The sequence below is a fragment of the Triticum aestivum genome, chromosome 6D, assembly GCF_018294505.1.
Source record: "Triticum aestivum cultivar Chinese Spring chromosome 6D, IWGSC CS RefSeq v2.1, whole genome shotgun sequence".
Taxonomy (NCBI): Eukaryota; Viridiplantae; Streptophyta; class Magnoliopsida; order Poales; family Poaceae; genus Triticum; species Triticum aestivum.
In genome coordinates this window covers 479,435,235-479,453,201 of record NC_057811.1, presented here as the reverse complement: position 1 = coordinate 479,453,201, position 17,967 = coordinate 479,435,235, and the positions used below count along the sequence as shown (strand labels likewise).

Below are 17,967 nucleotides of genomic sequence, written 5' to 3'. Positions count from 1 at the left end.
GAAGCCAGAAACAGGGGTTCGAGCATGTGAGAATGAACAGATCTGACCTCGTGAACCTCGTACCGGAAGCAACACGGCGGGTCCTGTTGGCGGTTGCAGCACATGGTTAATTCAGGGTTGATATGATTCGGTGAGAGCGTGTCGCTGCTGGAGTCTTATAGTCGACTTTGAATGTCTTGTTTGTTGAAAGAAGTGAACGTGGGTGAATTGTGACAGGAACCCATGAACGGAACCGGCTCCTCTAACTTAGCTACTGTGAAGTTAGGAGCCTAACTTAGCCACATTTCATGCGTTGGATCTAGAATAAATGGCTGAGATCAGTTCCCCCATGAACGGTGGATCCAAATAGATGGGGATGCAGTGCCAGTGCAATCAGAGGTTTGATGTCCGGTGGATCCAAATACAGGTACCCATGAACGTGGCCGGATTATTGCCTCAAGTAGTCAATTCTTTTCTTCGCCTCGAGTGATAAATCATCAAGCAGTAGCACAACTCGCTTAATTACTCCACTTGCATTTCTCTGCTTCTAATAAAGTTATTATATGACAAAAGGTGGGATAATGTGTGAGTGGAGCATATTTGTTTTGGAGACATACAGTTCATTTTTTGAGTGTCACTTGCATTTTTTTTTAGAAATGGAGGAGGACCCCCGGCCTCTGCATCTGGACGGTGCATGCAGCCACCTTATTAATTGTTCACACAAGACATTACAAAGTAATACAACAGCAAGACTAAAGCCACCGTCTAGGCAACATCTGTCGCTAATCCTATCCAAATGATGGAGGGATGCTGATAGTCTGGGCCTAATACCAAATAGACCTCGCAGCGAAACCTAACATCTAAGACCAGAGGTCCCATCCAGGACGCCTGCCGGGTATGGGGCACCCACCGGTCCGGCGCACTCCTCAACCAAGACGCCTGCCGGGTATGAGGCCGCCGCAGCCACCTGCCACCAATCCATCTTCAGAGCTATACTGCTGCATCTACCTTGCACGGTCTAGCTGCCGTCGACGCCACCACGACGCCAGACAGCTTCCTCCTCCTGCGCGAGTCCATCTCCGCGCATCAGACATCGAGTCTCCACTGCGCCATGCCGCCGATACCCACCATCGATGATACTGTTGATGCCACACGCTCCACCTACATGCCATCTCGCGTCGACTCTGAACTACCAGCAACTCCACCACCCTGAGCAGTCCTCGGCCGACGCCTTCAGGAAGGAACACGACACCAAAGTGCCATCGTCGCCCAAACAGAGGAACAGAGGCTTTCGCCTGCGCTCATGGCGGAGGTGGGGGCGTAGGATCCACACCGAAGCCTCCAGGAAGGGAATCGGCGCCGAGGGCATCGACTTTGGCGCAGCCGCCACGCCGGCCTGGAGTTTCCCCCGGATCCATGCCCACCCGCTAGATCCGTCAAGCCAGCACCGGGTAGGTATTGGAACTAGCACGAACCGGAGCTGATCGAGTCGGAGATGACGCTACCGGGATTCACAGCCGTCCGCCGCCTGCCAGATTCCCACCGCCGCGCACGTCAGAGCCGACTCCGAACGATGCCGGCCTCACGCACACACCTCTGGCCTCCCCCAACCATGCCGGTGAGTGGGGGCAACCTTGGCGTGCGCCCACCACCGCTCATGGCCGCCAGGCCGGTGCCCGAGCCCACACCATCTGGAGGGGAACCGATCTGGGGTGGGGGCCCCAGATCCGCCGCCGCCAGCCGCCATGGCTGGCCCCACGCTGCCCCCGCAGCCGTGGAGGCACAACCGCCGCTGGAATCCGATCGGGCCGCCGCCCCATCACGCCACTCCGCCTCCACGCCGTTCGAGCAGGTTCGCCATCACGTTTCGGCCAGAGGATCCCCTCGCGAGGAGAGGAGGAAGGTCCGCCATCCGTCGTCCACCGGGCGAGCTTCGCTCACGGCCTCCTCCGGTGGCGGCGGAGAATAGCTCCTTTGAACATTCTAATCAGACTGTGGCAGAGTTGAAAAGTAGTTACAAGCTGGATGAAATTCCCTACTGCCCCTTTGAACATTCAGCCGTGGATCCCCGCTTGTCTGCTCTTCTTGTTGACGAAGCGCATCTTGTGGGTATTGATGGTCCAAGAGATGATCTTGCTAGTTGGATGCTGGAAGATGAAAGTAGCTTGGCCAAGCATCGCAAGGTGCTGTCCATTGTTGGCTTTGGTGGGTTGGGAAAAACAACACTGGCAAGGGAGGTCTACCGCAAGATCCAAGGGCATTTTCATTGTCAAGCTTTTGTCTCTGTCTCGCAAAAACCTAATGTAAAGAAAATTATGAAAGATTTAATCTCCCAATTGCCTTGCAAGGAAGATTTTGCGAAAGGAATCGACACTTGGGATGAAGCGAAATGTATTGTGAAGATAAAAGAACTCCTACAAGATAAGAGGTAATTTTCAGTCCCCTTTTCTAACAAATATATTTAGGATTTCTTAATACTAGCCTGACTATACTGCAATGAAAAAGAATCAAACTGTAAACAAATGTGTATAGAGGTTAAAGATCAGTGTTGTACTCAAAGGACTCGAAATATGCTACACCACACACTGGATATTCAAACAAGTGTTCTAGACGATTTTGTTTTTACTCACACAAGTATTGTAAAATGATGCTTGTATGATCATGGGCAAACATTTCTTAGAGTGAAATCTTTTTTGAACTTAAGTTGGTTAGTTTTGAGTTCCAACTATGGCTAAAGTCTTAGTTAAGTAAGCAAACTACAGATGGCAACATAAGCAATAGGCAGATGGTGGACCTTAACTTGTTGAGTACTTGCGCCTTATATGATGCTTAGATTATCATGGTTTACTTGATATTTATTTTTGAGTATTTTTATTACCATCCTCTTGGAGTTCATAGTTTTTTTGTATATGGTTGAATTCTTTTGACATGACATTGGTATCTTCTTGTTCTGCACTTGAAATCTTTTTCGTAGTTGATTAACATTAACTACTTATATCTATTAGGTATCTCATCGTTATTGATGATATATGGTCGATATCAGCATGGAACGCTATCAAGTATGCTTTCCCAGAGAATGATTTTTCTAGCAGAATTATAGCTACTACACGCATTGTTGATGTAGCAAGATCATGTTGCCTAGATGGTAATGGTCGCATGTATGAAATAGAAGCCCTAAGTGATCTGCACTCTAAAATATTGTTTTTCAAAAGAATATTTGGTTTGGAGGACCGTTGCCCTGATGTGCTAAAACAAATTTCAAACAAAATACTGAAAAAATGTGGAGGCCTCCCCTTGGCAATTATCACTACATCAAGTTTATTGGCAACGAAGCCAGTGGTCAAAGATGAGTGGGAGAGGGTCAGAAGGTCTATTGGTTCTGCATTGGACAAAGGCCGAAGCTTAGATGGAATGAATAGCATACTATCACTTAGCTACAATGATCTTTCACCTAATCTTGAGTCATGTTTGTTATATTTAAGTATATACCCTGAGGATTATGTCATTGAGAGAGATATTCTAGTGAGGCGATGGATAGCAGAAGCCTTTATCTCAGAAGAGCGTGGACAAAGCAAACAGGAGGTTGCCGAGAACCACTTCTATGAGCTAATTAACAAAACCATGGTCCAACCTGTAGAAATTGGCTATGATGGAAAAGCTTGTGCTTGTCAAGTCCATGACATGATGCTTGAGCTCATTATTTCAAAATCAGTCGAAGATAATTTCATCTCTTTGGCAGGCCATAGTCAAACTGATTTGGTAAATCATCATGGTCTTATTCAGCGACTATCAGTCCAACACATTGACCAAGAGCTTGCATCTATATTGGCGAATGAAGATCTGAGTCATGTGCGATCTCTAACAGTGACCGCATCAACTTGCATCAAACACTTGCCTATGCTTGTTCGGTTTGAAGCTTTGCGTGTACTAGAATTTCAAAATTGTGAGAGTCTGAATAAGTATGATATGAATGGTATAGATAAACTGTTCCAGTTGAAGTATCTGAGCTTCAGGGCCAGTGACATGTCAAAGCTACCATCAGGAATTGTGAAGCTATATGGTCTAGAGACGCTAGATATTAGAGATACACAGATAGAAGAATTGCCCACTGGAATTATTCAGCTTGTTAAGCTACAACATCTACGCAAAGTTTCTTCCTAGCTCGAGCTCTATGGTACCTCTTATCTGGCCCATTGGTTTGCTTCGAGATTTGTGCAGAAAAGGAGGGCAGCTGTTCGCTGCAGCGTCATTAGCAGGTGCTGCTTGCATGCATCTCTGCTGTCCACATGCAGGTACTAACCTGTCATATCTCTACTGTCTACATGCAGGTACTGTAGTCCCGTGAGTTTGCCAGGAAGCGAAGCAGAGAGAGAGCGCCGTTGTGCAAAGTTTTTTCAGAAGATTAAGAGAGATGCATGCACGGGAATAGTCTTGGAGAGAGAGAATCGGATGCATTGCAACCTCATGTCATAAACAGTAGTAGCACAACGTTTTCTAAATCCATGAAAACAAATGGCAGCAAAGATGCAAGTAAGCTTTTTTGACGAAATAGATGCAACTAAGCTAACACATGATATATATTATTGTTATTTTTAACCTTGTTTTTTACGCAGCGGAACACTGCAGTATATATGTAATAGGATGCTCATGTCGATTTATTCTGGACATACTTTGCATTCAATCAAGGACAACAGCATAAAGACAAAAAGAGAAAACGTTGTGCAAGAGATATGTATTGGATATTTTAATCTGGATGTACTGGAGCCATGCAACTGCTGCCAATGTGTCAGAACCAACCCGAGCTACTCCGCCCATTCATTTTCTAATCGACTGTGGTGGTTACTGTTTAAGTAGGCCTGCAATCCTTGTGGAAGCTGCTGTACCTGGCACATATCCACATGCAGTAGAGCCCAGATTGGACGACAATGATACGAGGTACCGTGTAGCCCGCGCTAGGAAAAACCGCTCTCCAACATCTACTCACTGCAAGATATCCCGGTCCTCACGGTGAAATGAAGTTACCAAATGGGATTAGAAATATGAGGAATTTATAGGCGATCTCGGGATTTAATATTATCAAGAGTCCATTACGTGCAGTCGAGGAATTGGGGAAACTGAATCGTTTGAAAGAACTCCATCTACTGTTGGACGGTGGAGGATCTCAGAAATACAAGAGACATGAAGAGATGTTATTCTCTTCACTGTGCAAGCTTGTCACTTGCAAACTCCAGTCTTTATGGATATACTCTCCGGATTCAACACCCATCCAGTTCTTAGATTCTTGGTCCCCTCTTCCATATAACCTCCAAACATTTTGGATGACCAGTAGCTACTATTTACCAAAGATGCCAAAGTGGATTGTACCAGCACTCACCAGTCTCTCATACCTGAACATTAATTTGATTGAAGCAACAGAGGAGGATCTGCGGATGCTGGGAGAGATGCCGGCCTTACTTTGTCTGAATATAACATTCAATACCTTCCAAAAAGAAAGGCTTACCGTACAAGGCATTGCATTTCCGTGTTTGAAGGAATTATACCTTATCTGCTGGGAAAGTGCAATTTACTTGACGTTTGAAGAAGGAGCACTGCCAAAGCTGGAGAAGCTTGTGGTGCCGTTTTTTGTTTCAGCGGCAGAAGCGTATGGGTTCTACTTGGGTCTTGGCCACCTCCCATGTCTGAGAGATGCCATATTTACTCTCTGCAATTATGTAGGCACATCTTCCGTAAGCTGCTCTGCTGCAGCTACTGCTATAAGGAACGAGGCAAATTGCCATCCCAATCGTCCCAAGTTATCTATCCGGGACCGAGTTGGAAGAAAGCTGCATTGACGATGAAGAGAGCTAGCTGTCAGGGAACTGACATTTCACTACCAATGCAAGAGGTATTAATCACAATTATCAATTTCGTATAACACTATCTGACGCCCATATGTGACATGTTTTTCCTTCGTCTATTCAGTGAATCTTCTGTTAAACGCAAGTGCATGATGGCTTCATTGAAATGTCGTGGTGATGCCTGAACCCTTAAGACATCACAGAGGAAGTGGTGTCAGTTGCTCTGCTACATGGTACTATTTGCTTTTCAGGGAATATTGTACGATTAGAATTTCTTGCATTGATTACTATTTTTAGGAATTATTGTGTGTGTACTTGTGTAAGTTAAAAAAATTCAGAACAAAGACGCTAGGTGCGTCCGGCTTTAAATTAATGAAGCCCACAACATAGGCAGCGTACTGACAGATCCAAACCTTACACACACATCAACGTCCTCGGGCCACGCACGAGGGCAGTCATAGGGTTCAAGGGCAAAAGACCGCGAGCAAGAGTTACATGGCTCGAGGGCCAAACACTGGGCACGCAGGCTCACAAACGAACAAAAGGGCCCCTCCTTTAAGGAGTGGAAGCTGGCTCCCTAGCCATCATGTACACCTGGCGGAGACGGTCTTGAGCGTGCTGCATCCTCTCAGCATCCTTGCGCCTCGCCAACGGACTCCACTGCTGCAAAAACAGATTGCATTTGTAGATAACATTAGCCGGGTGGGTCGGGAAGATCCCCTCATTAGCTAGTTTGTTCCTAGTCAACCAAAGCATCCATAACAGTGCCCCAACACAGCTCCACAACACGCGTTTTCCGCTCCCCTGGACCGACTCTAGAATGGCCACTAGATCACCAGTGGACCTCGGGTCCCAAGATACCCCCACTAGTAGAAAAAGGGCCTATTGTCCCGGTTGGTAAGGGCCTTTTGTCCCGGTTTTCGAACCGGGACTAAAGGGTCGTTACTAATGCCCTAACCCTTTAGTCCCGGTTCTTACACGAACCGGGACAGATGGGCCTCCACGTGGCCGGCGCGGCGAGCCCAGGCAGGAGGGCCTTTGGTCCCGGTTGGTGGCACCAACCGGGACCAATAGCCTCCACGTGGCCGGTGCGGCGAGCCCAGGCAGGAGGGCCTTTGGTCCCGGTTGGTGGCACTAACCGGTACCAATAGGCATCCACGCGTCAACATTTCATGGGCTGGGGTTTTTGTTTTTTTTGAAAGGGGGGGGGGGGTTTGGGGGGTTTTGGGGGGTTAATTTAGGTGTTTCATATATTGTGTTAGCTAGCTAATTAATAGAGATAAGTGTCCTCTCTTATCTCCGTGCTTGGTCGACGCTACGTACTATATACGTATGGAGAGGACTAGACACGCTAGCTAGTAAGCAAATGAAGGAAACAGAAGATCGTCATGAACATATGCATACAGAGAGAAGTGATATCGACCACCTCTCCTTCTTCGAGAGATTGGTTGAACAACAAGTTCTCGTATATCTATCTGACACTACCGGCTACATATATACAATAATTATCTCTTACAATATAATCTCCTAATTAAATTGTAAGAACACAGGGTCCACATAGTATTCTCCGTTTTCAGCGATCACGTGGTCAAGGAAGAATGCCGCCAATTCCTCTTGAATTGCTCGCATACGATCTGGTGCTAGGAGTTCATCCCGCATCCGAAAGATCTAATTGGAAGAAGGGGGTCAATACATATATATATATATGAATAAATGAAACTCGACACAAATGATGGTAATAAAATAAAATTGTGAATATTATTGCTTACGCACTTCATATTGTTCGTCAGAGTAGCCTCGCTCACAGGTCGTGTGGCGGATGGACTCGCAAATGTAGTATCCACAGAAATCATTCCCTTGTTCCTGCCACAACCACTTTACAAGAAATAGAGGTCAATCAAACTGATAAGCAAGCATGCTAAATGGTATTGATGAAACTAGCGCTTGAATCACTAGGAGATGCGCGGAACATGCTACTATAGTACTTACTTTCGGGTGTCTAAATTGCAGCTTCTTCTGCAGTCCCGGAGCTTTTTTGGTGAATTTTATCCAAACCCTGACAGACAAAGAAAACAATTACTTGATATCAGGAAATGAACAAAGTTGCTGATATGGTGGATAATGATCGATTTAACTTACTTCTCGAGCATTTGAGTCATGTCCGCATAGTCCTGGGGATCTTTTCGTCTCGAGTCTAAGACGGTTACTACTCCCTGCTCAAGCTTAATCTCTAGGAGAATATAGTGGAAGCTGCGCACGCATGCATAAGTCATCAATTACATTACCATAACCTGGACTAATAAGGAAAACCGAATATGCACAAGACAGTAACACTCACTTGAAGTTGTAAGGAAAGAGTATTATATCTTTGTTTTCATTTATTACCAACGATCGTAGCAAGTTGGCCTCGGTATCTTCGGCATGATATTTAACCTGAGTTGCATCTATGAGATTTGTGTTAATGAACCCAATATCACCGATTTGTCTTTTCTTCAATTTGGCGATCTTCAATCTGCATAATATAGTGAGGATAATTATAAATACATGCAATGAAAGAGCTGGCCTATATAGAGAGACTTAATGACAGAAGTAGTACTACTTACAGACAGTAGCAAGTGATCGTTGATTTATCGAGGGCCTTTTGATTGAAAAATGGAAGAACTCCTCAAATGGAACATTCAACAGTTCAATTCCAACGAGGTCATGCTCCGGTTTAACTCTCAGTGTCAAAGTATTCCTCCCCCGAGACTCTCTGCAGGTTTTCATGTACCAATCATGTAATCTTCGCATCATCGTTGTTAGAGATCTTTCATCTTTGACGAGAGGCTTCCCGTAATGGTATTTGTGTTCGTCCACCTCCATGATTTCATAATGTACATCGTCGGGCCAGTAATCTCCAAGATTGCTATAACCGGGCACCATCCTCGGATCATTAGCGACGATGTCGCTAGACACCTTGAGCGGGGGGCTCGATTGGTTCGCTTGTTCGCCGAGCTGGGCAATTTTTTCCCAGCTCGTCGTTCTTTTAACCTTTGATCACTGACAGTACTTCCCGACCGCTCCGCTTCGGCAAATGTCTTTGCAAGAATGCGCTCATAGTTGCCTCTCGGCGGAGACTTTGGTGGTTTTGTCAGGGCAGCCAGAGTGCGCTTCGCTTTCACCGGATCTACCTTCTCCTCCGGAGGTGGATGTTTCTTTGCTTTCACCCCTTCAAAGAAGTTCGTCACTTAGGCTCGCACGATCTTCGTGGTTTCCTCCTCGCTCCTCTCGTATGGTAACTTCTCTGGAGTCTTCAGAGAAGGACCGAATCTGTATTGCCTCCCGCCTCTGGCAGCTTACTGCTAGACGCCGGCAGAGCAGACGGAGCGGCTGCGGCTGTCTCTTACAAGGCGGAGGAGAAGGACTACGACGCGCCGGAGCAGCCGGAGCAGCGGCGAGTCTCTTCCGCCCTTGCCGACGAGGCGGAGAAGGAGGAGGCTGGCTGCTCTGGCACGCCGGCGCAGGCGGAGAAGGAGGCGGAGTGCCGCCACGCGCCGGAGAAGGAGGCTGAGTGCCCTGATCACTCGCCGGAGGAGGAGGCGGAGTGCCGCCACGCGCCGGAGAAGGAGGCTGAGTGCCCTGATCACTCGCCGGAGGAGGAGGCGGAGTGCCCTTACTCGCCGGAGGCGTCCAGTTCGGAAGGTTAATGAGCTCCTTCCGCCATAGGCATGGAGTCTTCAGAGCAGAACCCAGCCGAGTCTCCCCTTCACCGGTAGGGTGGTCAAGATGGAGGTTCTCAAATCCCTCCATTATTTCATCCACCATCACCCTAGCATATCCTTATGGAATAGGCCGACAGTGGTAGGTTGCGCCGGTTTTAGGAGGTAAAACAGAGCCAACAGCCGCCTTGACTTTGAAGTTCTGCCATTGCGCCATAAGGTGGCAATGTTGAGACTCCGTGATAGCATCCACGGGGTAGCTAGCAGGAGCCATCAAGACATGCTCCGGCTGAAGCAGCTCGGTGGAAGCCACGCTGCTTCTCCGCTGAGATGGCGGGGTAGCTTCAGGGGTAGTTTCGGCATGTCGATTGCCGTCTCCTTCCTCTAGCGCTTGAACCCTTTCGTGCAGCTTCTGAATTTGGGTCTGCTCCATTTTTTTCCTCCTCTCCTGGCTTTTGTAACCGCCTGAGTCCGGAAAACCAGCCTTCCACGGAACGGAGCCTGGCGTGCCTCGTGTCCGTCCAGGGTGCTCAGGATTCCCGAGGGCCATTGTGAGCTCGTCGTTCTCTCTGTCTGGAACGAACGTCCCTTCCTGCGCTGCATCGATATATTGCTGAATCTTCTTGACCGGTATTCTCAAAAGCTCGTCCGTCCAAACGCACCTCCCTATACAGGGTCCAATTTTCCGCCAGCCCCGAAGAACCAAGTCCGGCAACGGTCTGGCCAGTTCATTGTCTGTGGTTCGATCCCTTTTTCAAGCAGATCATTCTCAGCCTTGGCCCACTTAGGCCGGGCTTTGAGGTAGCCACCTGACCCCGTGCGATGGTGAAGCTTCTTCTTCGCAGCATTCTTCTTGTTTGTCGCTGACATCTTCTTACTCTTTTCCGATGTCTTGTGGGCCACAAATGCGGGCCAGTGATCTCTGATCTTCTCATACTGGCCGATGAATTCTGGTGTCTTTTCTTTGTCAACAAACAGTTTCAGCTCATTCTTCCACCTCCTGAATAGGTCTGCCATCTTCTTAAGAGCATGAGACTTGATTAATTGCTCTTTAACTGGCTTCTCCGGATCCTCCTCTGGCGGTAGGGTGAAATTTGCCTTCAGCTCAGTCCAAAGATCATCTTTCTACATATCATTGACATAAGACACCTCAGGGTCTTCCTTCTTAGGCTTATACCATTGGTGGATGCTGATCCAGATCTTGTCCCTAACAAGAACCCCGCACTGAGCAGCAAATGCTTCCTTTGTCCGGATGGGTTCAATCGGTTGGCCGTCGCGCGCGATTGCTGTGATCTCAAACCTTTCATTCGAGCGCAACTTTCTCTTTGGGCCTCGTCTCTTTACTGAAGTTGTGCTTGATCCGGAGGGCTAGAAAAAAGAAGAAAGACGAGAGTTAATTAATATGTGTACATACCAAAACAATGAATGCACCAATTAGCTAGTCAGCACAGGCTTAACTAATATATTTACCTGGCCGGACTCTGTTCGGTCACCGGAGCCGTCACCACGGGCTCCTTCTTGCACCAGCATTGGGTCACCGGAGCCATCATAATCATGTCTTTCCTCCTCCACTCTTTGATCACCGTAGCCTGCTTCTTCACCCTGTTCTTCCAGACCATCATTGTCGTTAAGATACGACAAGATATCACCTCCGGCTAAGATTATGTCCCCCAACACCTCTTCTGCTTGCTCGTCTCGTCCGTGCTCCATTGTTTCTGCAAATATTACAACATGGCAATTATTACACAAACATGACAGCAGGTGGATATATTAGTGCAAACGTAGACCTAGCTTATTCCGGGTTTGGGGTGGCCTCGGCAACGCTTCAAGGGTAGGGGCGCGGCGGGAGGGGGTAGGAGACCGGCATCATTTTTTTCTAGGGTTTGGGTGTCCTCGAGAGTTTTGGTCGAGCGAGAGGGCCCGGGGGTGCTCCCGTGGTATAAGTTATCGCGGTCGAAGTTATGCGGGAGGGGGTTATATCGACAACGATGACATACATACATGGGAAAATAATGGTATCAGGGAGGGGGTAGGTCGAACCCCCCCTCGTGTTAAAGTTCTCGGGACATGGGGTATATTAATAGAGGAGAAAAAGAGGAGAAGAAGATATTAATAGAGGAGAAGATTGAAGAAAAAGAAGAAAAAAAAAAGAGGAGAAGAAGAGAAAATAGAATATTCTATTTTCTCTTCTTCTCCTCTATTCCTTTCTTCTTCTCCTCTTCTTTTTTTCTTTTTTCTTCTTCTTATTTATTTCTCCTCTTCTTCCTCTCCTCTTCTTCTCCTTTCTTCCTCTTCTTATTTTCGTTTTTCCTGTCCTTCTTTTTCTTCTTCTTCCTTTCCTAGCTAGATATATAAAACTTTTCTAAAAATGTAACTTTTGCATATATAAATTTTTTCCATGGATCATCATTTCTCATATATATCCATCTATAGCCACATACATATATAAATGGAAAAAATGCTATGAACAAAAATACATATATACTTGGTAAATATTCTATGAACATCGTTTCTCATATATATATATATATCAAAAAATACATATATATGACAAAAATACATATATATGACAAAAAAAATACATATACATATGCACACATACACACATTTATACACATATACATATAAATTGACAAAAAAATACCTATATATGACAAAAAATAAAAAAATTGCAGGGCAGGGGCGGCGGCGCTGGGAAGGGGCGGCGCCGCGGTGGCAGCGTAGGGCAGGGGGCGCGGCGGCAGTGCGCGGCGGTGACTGCGGCCAGTACAGGGAGGAGGAGGAGGGGATCGGGGCGGCGCTCACAGCGGGCTTGGACGCGGCGACGGCGCCGATGCAGGGCGCGGCGACGGTGACGAGGAGGCAGGGCCAGCGACGAGGAGGCAGGGCCGGCGAGGAGGAGCAGGGTGTCGACGTCGGGGCGCAGGGCGTGGTGTCGGGGCGCAGGGCGACGACGACGAGGTGGGGGCGGCGACGGCGAGCACGGGCAGCCTGGCGGCGTCGATGAGCTCGGCATTGTCGGGCGGCATCTGCGAGATGAGAAGTGAAAATTTTCACAAGTCTTGCTTATATACACTGAGCATTGGTCCCGGTTCGTGGCACCAACCGGGACCAATGCCACCTTTAGTCCCGGTTGGTGCCACCAACCGGGACCAAAGGCCTCTTTTCAGCAGCCCAAAGGGCGGAAAGCGGTGGCCTTTGGTCCCGGTTGGTGGCACCAACCGGGACTAAAGGGGGGCATTGGTACCGGTTCGTGGCTAAAGGGTGGGCATTGGTACCGGTTCGTGGCACCAACCGGGACCAATGCCCCCTTTAGTCCCGGTTGATGCCACCTGTTGGAAATATGCCCTAGAGGCAATAATAAAAGGTTATTATTATATTTCTTTGTTCATGATAATAGTCTATTATTCATGCTATAATTGTATTGTCCGGAAATCGTAATACATGTGTGAATACATAGACCACAACGTGTCCCTAGTAAGCCTCTAGTTGACTAGCTCGTTGATCAACAGATAGTCATGGTTTCCTGACTATGGACATTGGATGTCATTGATAACGGGATCACATCATTAGGAGAATGATGTGATGGACAAGACCCAATCCTAAGCATAGCATAAAAGATCGTGTAGTTTCGTTTGCTAGAGCTTTTCCAATGTCAAGTATCTTTTCCTTAGACCATGAGATCGTGCAACTCCCGGATACCGTAGGAGTGCTTTGGGTGTGCCAAACGTCACAACGTAACTGGGTGACTATAAAGGTGCACTACGGGTATCTCCGAAAGTGTCTGTTGGGTTGGCACGGATCGAGACTGGGATTTGTCACTCCGTGTGACGGAGAGGTATCTCTGGGCCCACTCGGTAATGCATCATCATAATGAGCTCAATGTGACTAAGGCGTTAGTCACGGGATCATGCATTGCGGTACGAGTAAAGAGACTTGCCGGTAACGAGATTGAACAAGGTATTGGGATACCGACGATCGAATCTCGGGCAAGTAACATACCGATTGACAAAGGGAATTGCATACGGATTGATTGAATCCTCGACACCGTGGTTCATCCGATGAGATCATCGTGGAACATGTGGGAGCCAACATGGGTATCCAGATCCCGCTGTTGGTTATTGACCGGAGAGGCGTCTCGGTCATGTCTGCATGTCTCCCGAACCCGTAGGGTCTACACACTTAAGGTCCGGTGACGCTAGGGTTGTAGAGATATGTGTATGCGGAAACCCGAAAGTTGTTCGGAGTCCCGGATGAGATCCCGGACGTCACGAGAGGTTCCGGAATGGTCCGGAGGTGAAGAATTATATATAGGAAGTCAAGTTTCGGCCACCGGGAAAGTTTCGGGGGTTACCGGTATTGTACCGGGACCACCGGAAGGGTCCCGGGGGTCCACCGGGTGGGGCCACCTGTCCCGGAGGGCCCCGTGGGCTGAAAGTGGAAGGGAACCAGCCCTTAGTGGGCTGGGGCGCCCCCCTTGGGCCTCCCCCCATGCGCCTAGGGTTGGGAACCCTAGGGGGGGGGCTTCCCCCTTGCCTTGGGGGGCAAGGCACCCCTTTCCACCCCTTGGCCGCCGCCCCCCCAACCCTAGATGGGTTTTGGCCGCCCCCCCTCCCAAGGGGGCCTATATAAAGGGGGGGGAGGGAGGGCAGCAACCCACAGCCTTGGGCGCCTCCCTCCTCCCCTGCAACACATCTCTCTCTCTCTCGCAGAAGCTCGGCGAAGCCCTGCCGGAGAACCGCTACATCCACCACCACGCCGTCGTGCTGTTGGATCTCCATCAACCTCTCCTTCCCCCTTGCTGGATCAAGAAGGAGGAGACGTCGCTGCACCGTACGTGTGTTGAACGCGGAGGTGCCGTCCGTTCGGCACTCGGTCATCGGTGATTTGGATCACGGCGAGTACGACTCCGTCATCCACGTTCATTGGAACGCTTCCGCTCGCGATCTACAAGGGTATGTAGATGCACTCCTTCCCCTCGTTGCTAGTAGACTCCATAGATGCATCTTGGTGAGCGTAGGAAAATTTTAAATTATGCTACGATTCCCAACAGTGGCATCATGAGCCAGGCCTATGCGTAGTTACTATGCACGAGTAGAACACAAAGCAGTTGTGGGCGTTGAGTTTGCCAATTCTTCTTGCCGCTACTAGTCTTTTCTTGTTTCGGCGGCATTGTAGGATGAAGCGGCCCGGACCGACCTTACACGTACACTTACGTGAGACAGGTTCCACCGACTGACATGCACTAGTTGCATAAGGTGGCTAGCGGGTGTCTGTCTCTCCTACTTTAGTCGGAACGGATTCGATGAAAAGGGTCCTTATGAAGGGTAAATAGAAATTGGCAAATCACGTTGTGGTCATACGTAGGTAAGAAACGTTCTTGCTAGAAACCTACAAACCACGTAAAAACTTGCAACAACAATTAGAGGACGTCTAACTTGTTTTTGCAGCAAGTGCTATGTGATGTGATATGGCCAGAAGATGTGATGAATGATATATGTGATGTATGAGATTGATCATATTCTTGTAATAGGAATCACGACTTGCATGTCGATGAGTATGACAACCGGCAGGAGCCATAGGAGTTGTCTTTATTATTTTGCATGACCTGCGTGTCATTGAATAACGCCATGTAAATTACTTTACTTTGTTGCTAAACGCGTTAGCCATAGAAGTAGAAGTAATCGTTGGCGTGACGACTTCATGAAGACACAATGATGGAGATCATGATGATGGAGATCATGGTGTCATGCCGGTGACGAAGATGATCATGGTGCCCCGAAGATGGAGATCAAAGGAGCATGATGATATTGGCCATATCATGTCACTATTTGATTGCATGTGATGTTTATCATGTTTTTGCATCTTATTTGCTTAGAACGACGGTAGCAAGTAGGATGATCCCTTATAATAATTTCAAGAAAGTGTTCACCCTAACTGTGCACCGTTGCGAAGGTTCGTTGTTTCGAAGCACCACGTGATGATCGGGTGTGATAGATTCTAACGTTCGAATACAACGGGTGTTGACGAGCCTAGCATGTACAGACATGGCCTCGGAACACACGCAATACACTTAGGTTGACTTGACGAGCCTAGCATGTACAGACATGGCCTCGGAACACGGAGGACCGAAAGGTCGAGCATGAGTCGTATAGAAGATACGATCAACATGGAGATGTTCACCGATCTTGACTAGTCCGTCTCACGTGATGATCGGACACGGCCTAGTTAAACTCGGATCATGTTTCACTTAGATGACTAGAGGGATGTCTATCTGAGTGGGAGTTCATTAAATAATTTGATTAGATGAACTCAATTATCATGAACTTAGTCTAAAATCTTTACACTATGTCTTGTAGATCAAATGGCCAACGTTGTCCTCAATTTCAACGCGTTCCTAGAGAAAACCAAGCTGAAAGATGATGGCAGCAACTATACGGACTGGGTCCGGAACCTGAGGCTCATCCTCATAGTAGCCAAGAAAGATTATGTCTTAGAAGCACCGCTAGGTGATGCACCAATCCCACAGAACCAAGACGTTATGAACGCTTGGCAATCACGTGCTGATGATTACTCCCTCGTTCAGTGCGGCATGCTTTACAGCTTAGAACCGGGTCTCCAAAAGCGTTTTGAGAAACATGGAGCATATGAGATGTTCGAGGAGCTGAAACTGGTTTTCCAAGCTCATGCCCGGGTCGAGAGATATGATGTCTCCGACAAGTTCTTCAGCTGTAAAATGGAGGAGAACAGTTCTGTTAGTGAGCACATACTCAGAATGTCTGGGTTGCACAACCGCTTGTCTCAGCTGGGAGTTAATCTCCCGGATGACGCGGTCATTGACAGAATCCTCCAGTCGCTTCCACCAAGCTACAAGAGCTTTGTGATGAACTACAATATGCAGGGGATGGAAAAGACCATTCCCGAGGTATATTCAATGCTGAAATCAGCGGAAGGGGAGATCAGAAAAGAACATCAAGTGTTGATGGTGAATAAAACCACCAAGTTCAAGAAGGGCAAGGGTAAGAAGAACTTCAAGAAGGACGGCAAGGGAGTTGCCGCGCCCGGTAAACCAGTTACTGGGAAGAAGTCAAAGAATGGACCCAAGCCCGGGACTGAGTGCTTTTATTGCAAGGGAAGTGGTCACTGGAAGCGGAACTGCCCCAAATATTTAGCGGACAAGAAGAAGGCCGGCAACACCCAAGGTATATGTGATATACAAGTAATTGATGTGTACCTTACCAGTACTCGTAGTAGCTCCTGGGTATTTGATACCGGTGCGGTTGCTCATATTTGTAACTCAAAGCAGGAACTACGGAATAAACGGAGACTGGCAAAGGACGAGGTGACGATGCGCGTCGGGAATGGTTCCAAGGTCGATGTGATCGCCGTCGGCACGCTACCTCTGCATCTACCCACGGGATTAGTTTTAAACCTCAATAATTGTTATTTAGTGCCAGCTTTGAGCATGAACATTGTATCTGGATCTCGTTTAATTCGAGATGGCTACTCATTTAAATCCGAGAATAATGGTTGTTCTATTTATTTGAGAGATATGTTTTATGGTCATGCCCCGCTGGTCAATGGTTTATTTTTGATGAATCTCGAACGTGATGTTACACATGTTCATAGTGTGAATACCAAAAGATGTAAAGTTGATAACGATAGTCCCACATACTTGTGGCACTGCCGCCTTGGTCACATTGGTGTCAAGCGCATGAAGAAGCTCCATGCAGATGGACTTTTGGAGTCTCTTGATTACGAATCATTTGACACGTGCGAACCATGCCTCATGGGTAAGATGACCAAGACTCCGTTCTCCGGAACAATGGAGCGAGCAACCAACTTATTGGAAATCATACATACCGATGTGTGCGGTCCAATGAGTGTTGAGGCTCGCGGAGGATATCGTTATGTTCTCACTCTCACTGATGATTTAAGTAGATATGGGTATGTCTACCTGATGAAACACAAGTCTGAAACCTTTGAAAAGTTCAAAGAATTTCAGAGTGAGGTTGAGAATCAACGTGACAGGAGAATAAAATTCCTACGATCAGATCGTGGTGGAGAATATTTAAGTCACGAGTTTGGTGCACACTTAAGGAAATGTGGAATAGTTTCACAACTCACGCCGCCTGGAACACCTCAGAGAAATGGTGTGTCCGAACGTCGTAATCGCACTCTATTGGATATGGTGCGATCTATGATGTCTCTTACCGATTTACCGCTCTCATTTTGGGGTTATGCTTTAGAGACTGCCGCATTCACTTTAAATAGGGCTCCGTCGAAATCCGTTGAGACGACACCGTATGAATTATGGTTTGGGAAGAAACCTAAGCTGTCGTTTCTAAAAGTTTGGGGATGCGATGCTTATGTCAAGAAACTTCAACCTGAAAAGCTCGAACCCAAGTCGGAAAAATGCGTCTTCATAGGATACCCTAAGGAAACTATTGGGT

General features: G+C 47.6%; 1 pseudogene; it reads left to right on the top strand.

Annotated features, from left to right (window-relative positions):
• The first annotated feature begins 1,724 nt into the window (after positions 1 to 1,724).
• LOC123146133 (disease resistance protein RGA5-like) lies at positions 1,725 to 5,810 on the top strand (annotated as a pseudogene).
• Positions 5,811 to 17,967: the final 12,157 nt, after the last annotated feature.